Source organism: Diabrotica virgifera, chromosome 9 (genome assembly GCF_917563875.1).
Source record: "Diabrotica virgifera virgifera chromosome 9, PGI_DIABVI_V3a".
NCBI classification, from domain to species: domain Eukaryota; kingdom Metazoa; phylum Arthropoda; class Insecta; order Coleoptera; family Chrysomelidae; genus Diabrotica; species Diabrotica virgifera.
This window is the reverse complement of record NC_065451.1, coordinates 42,517,369-42,530,734: the sequence shown is the minus strand read 5'-3', so window position 1 is coordinate 42,530,734 and position 13,366 is coordinate 42,517,369.

Below are 13,366 nucleotides of genomic sequence, written 5' to 3'. Positions count from 1 at the left end.
TCGGACAGAACTTCCAATTGATCTGTTACCCTTTCATTATATTATATTAAACTCTCATGCAAAAATCAGACTGCTATTCGCAAAATTAAATTCCGACAGGGGGCGCTCAAAATTTCAAAGATGGACGATAACTCTAGGAAAACAATTAATTTTGTCCTTTGACCTCACAGTTCTAAATCGTTCAATTAAAATCATTTGCACGAGTGTTTTGCCAAATTAACCACTAAGACATCTTATAGGTTAAAGACGACTCAAAATTATGTTTCATCTCTATGCATTCATTAAAATTTGATGCTAACTTCTTATTTTGTTATTACCTTTTTTTTTTTCATAAAAGTATCTGGCCCCCGATAAGCACACAGCGTTTTAAAAATTATTAATATATCTTAGAATTTCTAATTTTGTTTTTAATTTAGTTAATAGGTACACTACAATTTATTTTACATCAACAAATAACAATTTTTAATTAGATAAAAACTGGAAAAAAAGCAGGTGAATTTATTTTATAATTATTGTGTGCTGGAAATTATGAGGTGGTCGGAATATTTTGCATAACAATGTAGGTACATTCTATGTACAGAATATATACTACATTTTATTTATTTAATTTTGCAGTGGCTTAAACTTTAAAAATATTACGTTTAATACAAACGTTAAATTAACAAAATGTGTGATTTGGCATTGGATAGTTTACGTCATTACGTAGAGTATAATAGGAATCAATACTGAGGAACACTGCAATAGTTTTTTGAAGTCGAAATCATTGTTAATTACAACATAAACTGACCGCAAATATGTACCCAAATTAATAAAGTCAATGTTTTCCTAGAGTTTATGCTTTTCAAATTCGCCACCAGCCGTCGCCCACTTTGCGGTTCCTCGCCAATTACTAACCAACATGGTTCCTGTCATTTGACATGTTCTTCGTGTTCCACTCATTAACATGCCTAGCTGGCGATAAACACCAGTCGGATTTTTGCATGAGAGTTGAATGAAATGGTAACAAATCAATTGGATGTTCTGTCCGACAAAATACATGGAAGGTTTTTGTAGTCTGACGTTCCAACTTTTCAACCTGTTCCACAATTAAATCTTTCCCTGTTCCAGTGTTCCCATACATCAAATTTTTCCGACTAGCCACCGTTAAGCTAATAACAAATTTTCAGCTTGCTATTAATCAACTTTTTTTTGGTTCCCGGAATCCAGGTCTAAGTGTACAATTATTAATTTGATTATAATGGTTTGTTAATATTCGATATATACAGGGTGTTTCATTAATAATTGTCCATATAGTAACTGGAGGAACCTTAGCACAAAATACGAAGATTTAACCCAAAACACTTAAATAAAATGTGGTTCCTTACTGAGTTACAGGGTGTTTTATCTAAAAATTTAAAAATTATTTTTGCTCAGCATTTTAAAACTATTTGACTAATCCTTTTCATACTTGGCAGAAAGTGCGACTACTATACACCCTACTAAATTATGATAAACAAACGTTTCTACCTGCTACCAGAGGCGTACTACAGGGGATAGTAAATGGTTGACCCTTCTCAAATTCTACGCCACTGGTGGAATGACTATTTTAGTGCCATTTTTAGATTCTACAATACTTTCTACGTAAATAATATACTCCACATTGGTAACGATAAAGTCATTATTTTTCGAGATATTTGAAGTTAAATGTGAAACGGCACAGTTATTTTGATTAATTTTATATGATTCATAAATATGATTAAAATTTAAAAATTATTTGTACCCAGTACTCTAAAACTATTTGGCGTATAATTATCATACTTGGCAGAAAGTGTAGGTACTGTACACCCTACTAAATTAAGATAAATATACGTTTCTAGCTACTACCAGAGGCGTACGACCGGGAATAGTGGCTGGTTGACCCTTCTTAAATTCTACGCCACTGACGAAATTGCTATTTTAGTGTAATTTTTGGATATTTCAATACTGTTTATGTAAATAACATACTTCTCATTGGTAACGATAAAATGAGTAGTTTTCGAGATATTTGAAATTAAAAATGAAACAATATATTAATCAAAATAACCGTGTCCTTTCATTTATAACTTCAAAGATCTCGAAAACTAATGACTTTATCGTTACGAGTGAAGAGTATATTATTTTTATGTAAAGTATTGGAGAATCCAAAAATTGAACTAAAATAGCAATTCCACCAGTGGCGTAGAATTTGGAAAGGGTCAACCATTCGCTTTCCCACGTCGTACGCCTCTGGTAATAGACAGAAACGTTTGTTTAACATAATTTAGTAGTATGTACAGTACCTACACTTCCTGCCAAGTATGAAAAGGATAAGTCGAATAGTTTTAAAATGTTGAGCAAAAATAATTTTTAAATTTTTGATAAAACACCCTGTAACTCAGTAAGGAACCACATTTTATTTAAGTATTTTAGGTTAAATCTTCGTATTTTGTGCTAAGGTTTCTCCAGTTACTATATGGACAATTATTAGTGAAACACCCTGTATAATTCCTATAACATTTTATGTATGTAGTAAGCTGGGAATATGTCCAATGCTTATTTCTTCCTAATTTTAATAGTATCGAAATAATTAAGGAATATGTAGCGATTCGATGGCTAAGAGGAACTAGGCACTCACTTGTGAGTAGTCTATGGGGTTGATTGATCAAATCCATTCGCAGGACAGAGAAAGAAAATGTATAAATTGTATAAAATCCAATATAAAGCTGCTACTTAAATAGATGTAGGCGTGTACATCAAATCGATCTATGGATAATTATTTCTTCTTTTACCCCATTTCTATCCAATTTTGGACATAGGCCTTCCTCAAATCTTTCCATTTCCGTCTGTCTTTGGATGCGTTTTTCCAGTTAGTTCCTGCAGCTTTTACAATATCGTCCTTCCATCGCATCTGAGGTCTTCCTCTTCTTCCTGTCCACGGTTTCCAGTTTTGTATTTCAGCATTCCATCTTTTATCTTCCTATCTCGCATTGTGGCCCGCAAATCTCCATTTTAACCCTGTTATATGTTCAGTTACATTTTTTACTTTTGTTTTCTCTCTTATCCATTTGTTTGATTTTCTGTCTTGTAGTTTTATTCCCAACATGGATCTTTCCATTTTTATCTGAGTTATTTCAATTTTGTTTATGTTGGAATTTGTTAACGTCCATGTTTCTGAGCCATGAGTTTTTAGGTACTGTTGTATCTTTGTGCTTTTTAGTATCCATCTTAACTTTCCAAATGCTGCCCACGCCAATTGAATTCTTCTCTATACTTCAATTGTTTAATTCTCTTTATTAGCTTTGATTATTTGATCCAGGTATATATTATTGTGTTTCAATTTATCAATCAAAGATAGAATAAAAATTTTATGTTTTTTTAAGATAACGCGGGCACATAAATTTGATACATGATACATGATGTATATTGATTTGTAAATATTTATTAGAATGTTGTTCTGAAGCTATTTTCTTGTGGCATTTTTATAATCAAGTATATTCAAATGGGAAATAAGCCACAATTTTACCTAAAAATGATTTTATTAACGTTTCGACGCCCAAGTCGGGTGTCGTTGTCAAAATACAAAATAATATTGAATAAACAAAAATGTTGTTGCTTAGTAAAAAATTCTTCTTAATAAATTATTAGAAGAATTTTTTACTAAGCAACAACATTTTTGTTTATTTAATATTATTTTGTATTTTGACAACGACACCCGACTTGGGCGTCGAAACGTTAATAAAATCATTTTTAGGTAAAATTGTGGCTTATTTATTAGAAGTTAGCTTTCACGCAAGGTGGTTTCTCCTTAATGAATTTTTCCATGGAGAATATTAAAAACATTTGTAAATAAAAGTGAAGTGAAAGTTATTTAGGATTATTATTTAAAGCGATTGCTTATTACGGGAAAGGTAGAAGCCATAGGTAATTAGTTCTTAGAAAATTAAGGTGAAGAAAGTTTGGAATTTTAATCTCTTTTTGTTTAACCCCGAGTAAATTTTGTAGAATTTCCCGAAAGTAATTATTATGATGGTAGGAATATTTTTGAAAGTATGAGTGGGTGTTTCGAATGAAAAAAAGAATGGGGAAGAAGAAATGTCTCTGATTGGTTTGGCAATTTGGAATGGGAAGGAGAGAAGGTTGAATTTTGAGATAGTTTTGGAAAGAGGGATTATTGTGTTACCGGCATCCGAAGAGAGCAGTCAAAAGTTTTCGTGAGTAGTTCAGAAGCAAGTACTAGTGTTGTGTTGATAGTGAGAGTAGCTGAAAAGTGGAACGAGAGACAAATCAAATCGAGAAGAAATACCTCTTTGATTCTGTAAAGTCCAAGAGAGTAAGTTACAAGAATTATCGTTATTAAAATTATTTGTGACACCAAGTAAGAAAGATACTTGGGTCTCAGGAGATTATTGTTGAGAGAAAGAGAGGAGAAAGTTTTGGAGTTTATTGAACGAGTACTGGCAAAAAGAGGCCTGGCTTGTGTTTTGGAGAAATAGTTGATGGTATGCTGCTGGATTTTTGCTGAGAACGGAGAGGGCTTTGATTGGTAGCCTAACATAATCAACAAGGAGGAGCTATTTGGGTCAAGAGGAGACATCATTGTGTGTGAATCAAAAGGTCAGTCAATAACCTATGTGATAGATTTTCTTTATAATCAGAAGTTAATTTTTTACGTAAAAACATATGCATTTAAAATTCCAACATTTCAAAAATTTAATAGGAAGTATAAGTAATTTGCGAATACCAAATTTGTTTGTTTAGCTTCTTTTTATTAAGGGTATCAAGAACAAAGCGATAAATATTTGTTTGAATTAGATTAATTTATATGGTAAAAGTTTCTTTCGGACAGTTATGCCCACAGGATTTAATTGATAAATTTATAGAACATTGCTTTCGATAATAAAGGTATTTGTATGTGTTTATTTATGATTTTTCTATTTATTTTCTTTTCCTATTTTATCCCGATAAGAATCAACTAAGAGATACTGAAGCCACGAGAAAGGATAAGTATAACCTAAGAGAATTTAATTAAATTTTTTTTTGACAAAACTCACCCTGAGATTTTTTCTTAATATTTTATGTATGATTTGCGGTAATTAAATAATTGATCAAATAAATAATAATTAAATAAAAAAGTAATAGAAAGCAGATCATAACAATATATTCGTCAACAACCTCAATATTGATAATATTTATATTTACATTTATTTTGTCGTTTGTATTTGTCATGATTTTGGTTTTACTCATGTTCATTTTTAATCGTATCTTCTCCGATGCGTGTGCTAGGTGAGTCAGCATTGTGACTAGTTCTTCTTGATTGGTTGTAATAAGGACAACATCATCGCAATATCTGAGGTGATTGAGATTCTTCCCGGTTATGTTGATACCCATGTATTTCCATTCCAGTTGTTTAAAGACGTCTTCCAGAGCTAAGGTGAAGAGTTTTGGGGATATTACATCTCCTTTTCTTACGCCTCTACGTATTTCTATGGGATTAGATTTGTTTGTTTTATTTTCCCATTCGACTGTCATAGTTGCTGTTTTATAGATGTTATGTAAGAGTTGCCTTTACTTGGAGTCTATTCTGCTGTTATTTAGAGCTTTTTCTATCGCCCATATCTCGACACTATCGAACGCTTTTTCATAGTCTACAAAGGCTAAACATAAATCTAGGTTGTATTCGTTTGCCTTCTCTATCAATATTTTCATAGTGAGGACATGATCTATGGTACTAAACCCTTTTCTGAAACCTGCTTGTTCAACTGGCTGCTAACTGTAGACGAAGCAACGAAGCATTAAACCTAGGAATTTTGCATTCGATTAGAGAGTGTGTCAGGCAACTTTGTGAACTAAATTCATCTAGGGCAAAAATTATTTTGTGCATAAGAAAATGCATTTTAAAAGTGCATCTCGAAGAGGTGAAAATGAAAAATTTAGAACTCGGGCAATATTGATGGAAATGAGTTGAATTTTTATAATCGGGGGATTTGGGGATCGCTGAGCACGAATTTCATATCGGCGGTGGTCTCCAAGGTACCTGGTGCCCACGGTGGAACTCGTCGCCTAGAGTTTTACGTTATAATCATTAAAAATTAGTCAATATCCATTACTCGGGGGGTTTTTGGGGTCACCGGCCACGAATTTAGTGTTGGCGATGGTCTCCAAGATACCTCGTGCACAAGGTGGAACTCGTTGCCTGGAGTTTTATGTTATAATCATTCAAAATCAGTAAATAACCATTATTCTGAGGGTTTTGGGGGTCGCTGAAAAAGAGTTTCATGTGGTGGATGGTCTCCAAGATACCTGGTGCCCAGGGTGGAGCTTGTCGTCTGGAGTATTATGTTATAATTATTCCAAATCATCTAAAACCATTACGCGGGGGGTTTTGGGGGTCGCTGAGCACGAATTTCATGACGGCGATGTTCTCCTGTGTACATGGTGCCCAGGGTGGAACTCGTCGCCTAGAGTTTTATGTTATAATCATTCAAAATCAGTCAATAACTATTAGTCTGAGGATTTTGGGGGTCGCTGAACAATGATTTCATGTGTTCGATGGTCTCCAAGGTACCTGGTGCCCAAAGTAGAACTCGTCGTCTGGAGTTTTATGTTATAATTATTACAAATCATTAAATACCATAACTCGGGGAGTTTTGGGGGCCTCTGAACATGAATTTCATGACGGTGATGGTCTCCAAGGTACCTGGTGCCCAGGGTGAAACTCGTCGCCTGGAGTTATATGGTATAATCACACAAAATCAGTCAATAACCATTACTATGAAGGCTATTAGGGTTCGCTGGGCACCAATTTCATGTTGGCGATGGTCTTCAAGGTAGGTATACCATAATCTAAAAAATACGTGTTAAATTAAATGTTAGTGCACGTATTCATAATCAATTTATTTGTATAAGGAAAAAATTAACAAAAAAGTTAAATAAAGTAAAAAAAGGTATTTACTTACTTGAAGTTACACAAATTTCTCTCTTCCGCAATTTCGAAAAATAAAATTATAAAACAGCGCAGCTATAGACTGTAGATAATGAAAGTTCCTTTAATACCAATCTTAAACGGCTTGATATTATAATATTATTATTTATTCTGTAATTAACAAAACTAATAAGTATACAATATGTATATGACTTTTTCAAAACACCAACATTAAAAACTTACTTTGCTTTAAATACGGTATCACTTTTTAGATGTTTTTTTATAGTTAATTAAACATTTTTAAAAGAACAGAACTACATAAAAGTGTAGCTTGGAGGTATTCACATATATACTATGCTTTGTTTTTAAACCAGGAGCAGTAAAATAAAAAGACAGATTCATACCCAAGAAAGTCGATAGAAAAATCACCATATATATCTTCTTTTTTGGTTGATCATATCGGCCTTCGACGGTAATCCATCAACATTATATTATACTAATATGTCGCTAAAGAGTTCTAAAAACCACTGTTTTTTATATAAAGCAGACTATAAATCTAAAAATTAAAATAATACCACAGAAAATACAAAAAATCGCTGATATAACTTAATTACCCTTGAAATGACAATTATGTCAAAATTTTATAAATCTCATTAGTGTCAAAATTTAACGACAACTGCTTTAAAAGCGACAAAATTTTAAAATAATTTTTAAATAGGTAATTTTTTAGGATATAATATAAAAGTGTTTTAAGAAAAATTATTAATGAAAAATATATTTAGCGACCCCCAAAACACCCAAGTAATGGATATTGACTGATTTTGAATGAATATAACATAAAACTGCAGGCGACGAGTTAAACCCTAGGCACCAGGTACTTTGGAGACCATCGCCGACATGAAATTCGTACCCAGAGACCCCAAAATCCCCCGAGTAATGGTTATTGACTGGTTTTGAATGGTTACAACATAAAAAAAACTCCAGGCGACGAGGTTCATCCTGGGCACCAGGTAACTTAGAAACCATCGCGGACATGAAATTCGTACTAAGCGACCCCCAAAACCCCCAGATTAATGGTTTTTCACTGATTTTGAATAATTATGACATAAAACTCCAGGCGACGAGTTGCACCCTGGGAACCAGGTACCTTGGAGACCACCGCCAACATTAAATTGTGTTTAGCGACTCCAAACCCCCCGAATAATGGTTATTGACTGATTTTGAATTGTTATAACATAAAACGCTAGGCAACGAGTTCCAACCCTTGGCACCAGGTACCTTGGCCATCATCGCCGACATGAAATTCGTACTCAGGGACCCTCAAAACCACCAGTGTAATAGTTTTTGAGTAATTTTGAATAATTATAACTAAAAACTCCTGGCGACGAGTTCCACTTTAGGCACCAGCTATCTTGGAGAACATCGCCGACATTAAATTCGTGGTCGGCGACCCAAAAAACCGCCCTGTAATGAATATTAACCGATTTTTAATTATTATATGTAACATAAGACTCCAGGCGACGAGTTCCACACTGGGCACCAGGTACCTTGGAGACCACCGCCGACATGAAATTCGTACTCAGCGACCCTCAAAACCCTCAGGGTAATAGTTTTTGGCTGATTTTGGATAATTATAACTAAAAACTCTAGGCGACGAGTTCCACCCTGGGCACCAGGTATCTTGGATGCCATCGCCAACATTAAATTCGTGGCCAGCGACCCCAAAAACCCCCGACTAATGGATATTGACTGATTTTTAATGATTATTACATAAAACTCTAGGCGACGAGTTCCACCGTGGGCCCCTTGGAGACCATCGCCGATATTAAATTCATGCTCAGCGATCCCCAAAACCACCGAGTATAAAAATTCAACTCATTTGCGTTAATATTTCCCAAGTTCTAAATTTTTCATTTTCACCTCTTCGAGATGCACTTTTAAAATGCATTTTCTTATGCACAAAAATTTTTGCCCTAGATTAAATTAGTTCACAAAGTTGCCTGACACTCTTTCTAATCGAATGCAAAAAGTTCCATGACGATTCATCTTACTGCACAAAATTCCTAGGTTTTGGGCTTTTTAGTGCTTCGTTGCTTCGTCTATTTATTTGTTAGTCTATTGGTTATAATTCTTATAAAAAGAGTTTGTACATTTGCGAAAGTAGTGAGATAGGTCTGTAGTTTTTAAGTCTTTTTTGTCTCCTTTTTTGAATAGCAGTATTGTAATACTCTCATTCCTGTCGTGAGGTATTTCTACCTTGTGTAGACATAGATTAAATAGTAGTTTTAGCTCATCTATAATAGCTTGGTTACCTTCCTTAAGAATTTCAGCAAGGATGCCATCTGGAGAGGCAGCTTTGTTATTTTTCATTTGAGATACGGCGGTTTCGATTTCATGGACGTCTATATCGGGTAGAATTTTAGAGTTGACATTTTTTATTTTTCTTTTTAGATTTTCTATTGAGTTATTTTCAGGCTCCTATTTTGTGTCATATAATTCGCTACAGACGGATTCTGCTATATTTGTTATTTTCCTTGAGTCGCTTTGCTCCTCTCCATTTTTGTTTTCAAGTGATATTATGACGTTTTTTCCTAGTGATGGGTTTAGACATTCTCCTCCGCGATACCTTTCTATTACTTTCTCTATTCTGTTTTATTATATTTTCTGATGTCTTCCGTTACCTTCCTTTTAATGGTTAATGGATAATTGTTAGTATTGTAATAAATGGCAAATTAGGCCTCAGTGATATTTGTTCCCGTGATTCCTACCGGAAAGGTGTGTTAGCGCTAGTCTCTTCAATCCTCATCTTTTCTTATTCTATTTTCTGTAATGTACAGGGTGTAACAAAAATACAGGTCATAAATTAAAGTACATATTTTAGGACCAAAAATAGTTCGAATGAACCTAACTTACCTTAGTACAAATAGGCACATAAAAAAAGTTACAGCCCTTTGAAGTTACAAAATGAAAATCGATTTTCTCGAATATATCGAAAACTATTAGAGATTTTTTATTGAAAATAGACATGTGGCATTCTTATGGTAGTAACATCTTAAATAAAAATTATAGTGAAATTTGTGCACCACCTAAAAATTTTATGGGGTTTTGTTCCTTTAAACCCCCCCAAACTTTTGTGTACGTGCTAACTAAATTATTATGGCGGTATCATTAGTTAAATTCAATATTTTCAAAACTTTTTTGCCTCTTAATATTTTTTCGATAAGGCAGTTTTTCTCGAGATGCGGCTTGTTTTTAAAAATGTTTACATACAAAATGTATGGGGGTTTTGTGCCTTTAAACCCCCCAAATGTTTGTGTACGTTCCAATTAAACTATTACTGCGGTACCATTAGTTAAACACAATGTTTTTAAAACTTTTTTGCCTCTCTGTATTTTTCCGATAATTCACCTTTTATCGAGATGTGGCTTCTTCTTTAATATGGTTCAAAATATACCTAAAAATGTAAATCATAAATCAATTTTCATATTATTACCAAGTCTCCATAATCGTACTTAACCATATACAAATATGTGGTGGATTTGACAAATCTTCAAAACATCTCGATAAAAACTGACTTTTCGAAAAAGTACTCAGAGGCAAAAACGTTTTTAAAACATTGTGTTTAACTAATGGTACTACAATAATAATTAAATTGGAACGTACACAAAAGTTTTGGGGGGTTTAAAGGAACAAAACACCCATAAAATTTTTAAGGGGTGTCCAAATTTTACTATAATTTTTTCTTAAGAAACTACTGCCGTAAGAATATCACACGTCCATTTTCAATAAAAAATCCGTAATAGTTTTCGATATATTGGAAAAAATCGATTTTCATTTTGTAACTTCAAAGGGCTGTAACTTTTTTTATGTGCACTTTTGTACTAAGGTAAGTTAGGTTCCATCGAACTATTTTTGGTCCCAGAATATGTGATTAAATTTATGACCTGTATTTTTGTTACACCCTGTATATTATATTCTATTTTATGCGCATGCAGTTAGCAAACACATACACATTTTTTTCACGAATTATCGACGCAGCATAACTTTGGTGTAACTTTCATGCAATAAATCCCAAACACATTTCTACCTGCCACATTTTAAAATGGAAAAAAATAGTGTAGGTAGCAAACTTCTACTATTTCTGGACATATTGTATAAACTACATAACTAATCCAACTACACAACTACTAACTGGTTGTTGGTGCGTTCTAATGCATTGCACTGGTAGCATTAGCACTGAAGCATAGTCGGGATGTTCGAGACGATACCTAGTTGCTTGTTTTTAGAAAGAAAATGAAATATCAATGAATACCATACGAGCCTTTGTTTATTCCTGTATTTTTCTATCAACTTCCTTATAATATAATAATCCGTAACAGGTTGTATCTGTTGGTGATCTGCCCTGCATAATATACAGGGTGTCCCGAAGTGATTGGTCATAAATTATACCACAGATTCTGCGGTCAAAAATAGGTTCATTGAACCTGACTTACCTATATACAATAGTGCACACAAAAAAAGTTACAGCCCTTTGAAGTTACAAAATGAAAATCGTTTTATTTTCATATATCGAAAACTTTTAGAGATTTTTTATTGAAAATGAACATGTGGCATTTTTATGGTAGCAAAATCTTGAAAAAAAATGAAAGTGAAATTTGTGCACCCCATAAAAATTTTATGGGGGTTTTGTTCCCTTAAACCCCCCTAAACTTGTGTGTACGTTACAATTAAATTATTATTGTGGCACCATTAGTTAAACACAATGTTCTTAAAACTTTTTTGCCTCCTAGTACTTTTTCGATAAGCCAGTGTTTATCGAGATATTTTGAATATTTGTCGAATCCACCACATATTTTTACATGGTAAGTACGATTATAGAAACCTCTTAATAATCTAAAAATGTATTTATTAATTTATATTTTAGGTATATTTTGAAAAAGAAGCCACATCTCGATAAAAGCTGACTTATCAAAAAAAGACTAAGAGGCAAAAAAGTTTTAAAAACAACTGTGTTTAACTAATGGTACCGCAATAATAGTTTAATTGGAACGTACACAAACATTTGGGGGGTTTAAAGGAACAAAACACCCATAAAATTTTTACGTAAACATATTAAAAAAGAAGCCGCATCTCGATAAAAACTGGCTTATTGAAAAAATACTAGAAGGCAAAAAAGTTTTAAAAACGTTGTGTTTAACTAATGGTACCACAATAATGAATTAATTTGAACGTACAAAAAAGTTTGGGGGGTTTAGGGGAACAAAACCCTCATAAAATTTTTATGGGGTGGAAAAATTTCATTATAATTTTGTTTTAAGATGTCCCTGCAATAAGAGTGATGCATGTTCATTTTCAATAAAATATCGCTAATAGTTTTCGGTATATTGAAAAAAATCGATTTTCATTTTGTAATTTCAAAGGGCCGTAACTTTTTTTATAAGCATATTTGTACTAAGGTAATAGGCTATTGATTATGTACTATAGAAAGGAACTACAGCGTTAACGGGGTTTTATTATTTCATATGTTCAATGAATCTCTATATATGAAAAAACCGCGGAGTGCTACCATTTAAAGGGGTGCGTTTTTGAGAAATGGGTGAATTAGTCCCTGGGCACAGGTTACATTAGGGTGAGTTCTATGCACTTTTGGTACAAACACGTCTACATAAATATTGTTTCTGGTTAAATTTACTATCTAAATATAACTTTTTAAAGTCAAAGATACTTTTTTTTACAAAAATATATTCAAAAGAAAAAGCACAAAGAAACCCAAAAGAAAGAAATTTTGTTTTTTGTCCCATAACTTTTGTCCACGGGGATATAGGTATAGACATTGCTTCACAGGAAAAAAACTTACATATTTTCTATTTAAAATGATGTTTGGTAGAGGTTATTAGGATTTACAGTTTTCGAAATATGATTTTTCAAAGTTCGCCACTCACAGCAATTTTGGGCAATTTTCCTTGTTATTTCGCAAATATTGTTCTGTAACTTTTTTCTACGTAACTTTAGGTATATACAATGGTACATGTAAGAGGAATAAAAATCAATTATCTTTAAAATGGTCTACCGTATAATGTTGTACGACTTCTTTTAAAGAGGTTATCTTTTTCAAGACTTTATACTTTTAACGAGTTTTTATATTTTTTACGATTATTTTTTAAATTTCCCGTTATAACTTTTTTTTCTATATGGTATATATTATATAATAAAAAAGAAAGCTTATTCTGTTTACTTTAAAATGGTGTATTATAAAAAATTCTAGGGTTATTTTTGAATAAGATATGCTTTTTCAAATTGTAATAAGTACTTGCAACGATTTTTGATTTTAGGATTATTTTTTAAAATCCTCATTATAACTTTTTTATGTGATTGTGTGTTATGATTGAATCTTATTTTTTATAGGTAATACTTTGGATCCACTTGACTCGGCCGGGCAAACTTTAA